The sequence below is a fragment of the Barbus barbus genome (genome assembly GCF_936440315.1).
Source record: "Barbus barbus genome assembly, chromosome: 24".
Classification (NCBI taxonomy): Eukaryota; Metazoa; Chordata; class Actinopteri; order Cypriniformes; family Cyprinidae; genus Barbus; species Barbus barbus.
Genome location: NC_136752.1, coordinates 26,716,871 through 26,722,870, shown reverse-complemented (window position 1 = coordinate 26,722,870; position 6,000 = coordinate 26,716,871). Strand labels below are relative to the sequence as shown.

At 35.1% G+C, this 6,000-nt stretch overlaps 1 protein-coding gene across 7 annotated transcripts in view; it reads left to right on the top strand.

The window, feature by feature from the left end:
• The window catches only part of LOC306843434 (dystrobrevin beta-like), a 29,318-nt gene that overhangs the window by 1,606 nt on the left and 21,712 nt on the right, over nucleotides 1-6,000 (top strand). The window lies entirely within an intron of this gene.

Below are 6,000 nucleotides of genomic sequence, written 5' to 3'. Positions count from 1 at the left end.
GTAAAAGCTCCCTCTCTCTCACACAGAGACACACACACACACAGAGGTTGACAGAGGTTTGAGATCCGGAATCTTTGGAATGTTTGTCCCTCGTCGAATATTCTGCCTACCTGCTACACACACACACACACACAAATTGTCACGTAAAACGTTTTCAGTTTTTACTTGAAAACAGTGTCTTTTAAACGGCCCCTAACTGACCTTCAGTTGTTCCAAACCTGTTTGAATTTATTTCTTCTGTTGAATGAAAAAGACGATATTTTGAAGAATGTTACCAGTTACTGGTTGCCATTGAGTTCCGTAGTTTTTTTAGTCAATGGCTACCGACAACTGTTTGCTTACCTACATTCTTTAAAATATCATCTTTTGCGTTCAACAGAAGAGAGAAATTCATACACTTTTATAACAACATAAGGGTGAGTAAATGATAAAGTTTTTCATTTTTTGGGTGAACTATGCTTTTAACACACTTCTGAAATGTTACTAGGTTGAATCCAGATGCACCTGTATATGACCTCATCAGAAAAAAATTGTTGGCCTTTATTTATGCAAGTTCATTTTTTTATGATGATGATGATAATGTTGGCTGGCATTGTGTGCTTTTTATAGTGTGCTTGATTCTGGAAGCATATTATCCATTTATTTTCTTCATAGGAATTTTAAAACATTCTTAAAAACACGTAAACTAAACCAAACAGCTCAGAGGGAAAGATGTAACTGAGTCAGCCAAAGTGGAATAAATTATTAAAAGTCATGAGTATAAAACAATATAAAAATTGTAATGGTTAAATATTGAAAATAATACGTGTATGTATATAAAAAAAAAAAAAAAAAAATATATATATATATATATATATATATATATATATATTAGCGCTGTGAAAAGGTTTTTGCCCCCTTTTTATTTTTTGCATATTTGTCATACTTAAAAGATTTAGATCATCAAACTAATTTTAAAGGTGAATTTTATATTTTAAATTTTATATTTATTTTAAAGAAATATAATATACATAATGTTTTCAGAGGTGTATAAAGACCTTACATAATGAACCGTTATATTTTTATTAACTTTGAGCAATTTATATCTACAAACACTGCGGGTCCCCTTACATGGAAGTCACCATAATGTTTGTACAGTAGCCCTTAAAGGACAAACAGAGCGCGTTTCGTCACTGTTGTTCTTGCAAATAAAACACTGACACAGTGATGAACAAGTAACAATAATATTTGCAAAAACATTGATTTATTAAGTAATAAAGTAAATATAATTTACCTTTGTAAAGAAACCTCATTGCTGGCTACTCTCTGCTGTCACATCTAGTCCTGTATCGGCCACCATAGCTTCTCTAAAGGGAGGGGTGGGTGGGCCGGTGGTTGCAATTTGCAACCTCACCGCTAGATGCCACTAAAATTTACATACTGCACCTTTAATATTACACAAAGATAATACAAGTAAATACAAAATGCAGTTTTTAAATGATGATTTCATTGATTAAGGTAAAAAAGCCATCCAAACCTACCTGGCCTAGGGCTGGGCGATATATCGGACGCGATGATCATGCACATCTCGTCAGTAAAGCCGGTTCCGTGATTAGCGGTAAATCTCCATCGCCGTAGATCACTGACAGGCTATGCAATATCACGTTCATTATCGCAGATGAATCGCCTTTTTGTGATTAACCACATTATTTTAGAAAGCTGAGTTAAAGGGTTACTCATCTTTTCATTAATCACTTACCCCCATGTCGTTCCAAACCCGAAAATGCTTTGTTTTCTTCGGAACACAATTTAAGATATTTTGGATGAAAACCGGGAGGTTTGTGACTGCATTGACTGCCAAGTAAATGATACTGTCAAGAAAAGTATGAAAAGCATCGTCAGAATAGTCCATCTGCCATCAGTGGTTCAATATGAATTTAATGAAGCGACGAGAACACTTTTTCTGCGCAAAGAAAACAAAAAATGACTTTATTCAACAATTTATCTCCTCTGGTTCAGCATAGCGCCATTTTGGAGAATATCCACTGGATACAAGCAGCGTATGCTCTTCTGTGTCAGCCGCATACCAGATACGCTGTTTTCGTTCAAATCAAAGCATTAACAAACGTAGAAGACGTATCTGTGCGGTGCGGCTGACACAGAAGAGCGTACACTGACACTTCTAAAGAACTGCAGGCCTCACTTGCCTCAATTTAGGTCAGTGTTCATGATTCAACAATAAGAAAGAGACTGAGCAAAAACTGCATCCATAAGGGAGTTCCAAGGCAAAAGCCACTACTGACCAAAAAGAACACAAAGGCTCGTCTCACATTTGCCAAAAAATATCTTGATTATCCCCAAGACTTTTGGCCAAATATTCTGTGGACTGATGAGACAAAAGTTGAACTTTATGGAAGGTGTGTGTCCCATTAACATCTGGTGTAAAACCAGCATTTCATAAAAAGAACATCATACCAACAGTCAAACATGGTGGTGGTAGTGTGCTGGTCTGGGGCTTTGCAGCTTCAGGACCTGGTAGACTTGCCATAATTAATGGAACCATTAAGTTCTGCACTCTATCAGAAAATCCTGGAGGAGAATGTCCGGCCATCGGTTTAGGACCTCAAGCTCAAGCGCACTTGGGTTATGCAACAGGACAATGATCCCAAACACACCAGCAAGTCCACCTCCGAATGGCTCAAGAAAAACTAAATTAAGGTTTTGAAGTGGCCAAGTCAAAGTCTGGACTTATATCCAATTGAGATGCTGTGGCATGACCTTAAACAGTCCATTAATGTGGCTGAATTAAATCAATGCTGCAAAGAAGAGTGGGCCAAAATCCCTCCACAGCGATGTGAAAGACTCTTTGCCAGTTATCGTAAACACTTGATTGCAGTAGTTGCTGCAAAGAGGGGCAATTACTTTTTCACATAGGGCCGGGCAGGTTTGGACAGCTTTTTTCCCTTAATAAATGAAAAAAATTTAAAAACTGCATTTTGTATTTACTCGGGTTATCTCTGTGTAATATTAACTTTTGTTTGATTATCTGAATCTTTTAAGTTTGACAAATATGCGAAAAACATATTTTTCTGAAATGTATACATGCATGTGTGTGTATTTATATATAAATAATAAATATACACAGTACACACACATTATGTAAACAGAAACTTTTATTTTGGATGCGATTAATCGTTTGACAGCACTAATAAAAATAAATAAACATTTTTATTTACATAATGTGTGTACTGTCTATATTATTTATATATAAATACACACACATGGATGTATATATTTCAGAAAAATGTTTGTATATTTTATATATAATATAAATTATATGAATATAAATATATACATGTAAATATTTTCAAAATATATACTGTATGTATGTGTATTTATATATACATAATAAATATACGCATTACACACACATTATGTAAACAAAAACATTTATTTCGGATACGATTAATCGTGATTAATCGTGATTAATCGTTTGACAGCACTAATTTTTATATATATTTATGTTTGTGTCTGTGTGTGATATGTGATGTTTTATTTTTGTTGTTTTGATATTTTTTGGAGTGAAATTGCTGCAGAAATGTTTATTTAATTAAAATAATCATGGATAGCACCAGTAGTAACCAAAAAAATCAACTTCTTATTCTTATCTTAGGTTGTGGTGAAATAGAGCCGGATGTGTTCTTGACAGCTTTCATTAGTTACCCTGTATTTCAGTGTTTAACTTCCACGGCTTTCGGCTTTATTTGTCTCTGTACGAAATGCAAATAGAGCTGATGCCAGTCCTGTGAAACACAAACACACACACAATCTATCCTGTGCTCCGTCACGTCTCTCTCAATGGATGTGACGTCTGAGTTTGATCTTATTTTTGTGCACAAAGACACTGAGCCGCATGAGAGAAAGACGCTGACGGAGAACAGAGGAGCGTCTGAAAGGCAGATGAGGGCCGCTGTCCGCGGGAACTGTTCGAAGGCTTTTGTTGATCTCCCTAGAGAAGATATTCAATCATTCGCTCCACGTCACATCACAGAGAAACTGATATGAGCTGGCAGAGGAAGAAAAGAACACAAACTCCTCCAACTCAAAAGCAATATCTTCAGATGATTAATTAAGACGGTTATTAGAGGCTATATATACACACAGTATTTAAGCACACATGGTGTGTAAACAGGCAGATGGAGCTGTCAGTTGTGGTCGTCATAGTAAATGTTACTGTGGTAAATGTTTCCATAACACAGTCATACAGCACTGCTACTGTAGAGAGTTTCAGACTAGCTGAATTAATCATTTTAATCATGATGCCGCACACAGTTACTCTGACAGGTGGAAACCTGTTTCAGACTGGTCGACACATAATGTCAGGCGGGTGCAAGAGTTCTTGCAATACAATGTTTTATTGATTATGGAAATGTGTTTTTATTGCTTAAACCATTTAGTGTGCTGTGATGCTTCAACATTACTGTAGTCATCTGAAGTCAATTTGACACCAATGTTATCTAGCTGCTAGGTTTTGTTGAAATTGCAAAACTTCTTGCGAAAGTCTTGAAAGCATCAGTTAAGATGGTTTGATCATTATAAACTCAAATCAGTCATGTTTTGCAACATTTGCACTCTTGCAGAGTTGCAATGGCCTATAAATGATCCTATTATTATTGCAATTGTAAACAATATAATGTATTCTAATTGTCATTTTTTATATAATTTTTAAATATTAGCTTATAAAACAAATGTTTTTGTATATGTGTGTATGCAATTATACTGTTATTACTGAAACTATTACAAATTTTGTATGCAAATTTTAAAACGCACACATATACATTTCTAATTGTTTACATCATTTTTAATTGTTAAAATGCATATTTATATAATTCAAACATTTATATATCAATTAAAAATATATGTAGATATAATTTTTATATAATATTTATTATGTGTGTATAAGCAGTAATATGCATTTTAATTTATTATATCATTTTTATTTATTCTATTAAATGACATTTTAAATATTGCAAACATTATTGTATTATGTTTAGAATATATTAAAAGTAAATGTAAAATATTATGTAGACTATAATAATTTAAATATTATTATATTTGTTTTAAAGATTTTCAGCATATTTTTCTGACACAAATAAGGGAATCTGTTGCTATAATATCATTTTGTGTGTGTGTTGGCTCTATTAAAAATGTTGGCATGTCAAGTAAAAACCATTTTTATTGAGCTTTGGACTGTAGCCGTTGTTTCATAACTGCTCACAGCAGTGAACCAATAATATCTGGCAGTGTTATTAATATCTGACAGCATTAGTCAGTGTGAGTGTAGCAGCAGCATTCTGTTCTGGTTTAGTCTCGGAGGGGCCGTGATGTCTGAAGTAAATGAGCGGCTCTGCTCTGGGTTTGGTTCTGAACTGAATGCAGGTATGAATGGAGGTTCGAGAATGAACTGCTTCAGCACATGCTAAAATCCGCCTGACCCCCACACACACACACACACACGCCTCATATGGTGCCTTTACATAATTGTTTTCCACTTATGGTGTGTGAGTGAAGGTCATGTGTTTGGGCGGCTGACAGGAATAGTAAACTCACTGCCGCCCGTCTGTGTGACTCCTCCTCTACTTCCACTTTGAGGGTGTTTGTGTTTGTGGTTGTGCAGAGACCGTGTTTGAGTTAATTGTGAACTCCAACTGCAGAAATGAAGCTGCCATTGTATTTTGTTGATCAGGATAAAGAATTATATATGCATTGGAGAAATGGAGTGTGTTGATGCGTCAGCTGTCATTATGGTGGGTTTCTTCACCTCAGCCCATTTCTCTTGAGAACTCGAGATTCATGGCTCGATTGTCAGTTTAGTCATTTCTCTTTAAATAGAAACAGAATCCGTTCATTCCTGTATCCTATGCATGGCAACACCAGTTTGATTCCCACAGAACGCATCAACTATTAAAATGGGTCACAAAGTTACTTTAGAGATAAAAGAGCCTGCATGTTACATGCATG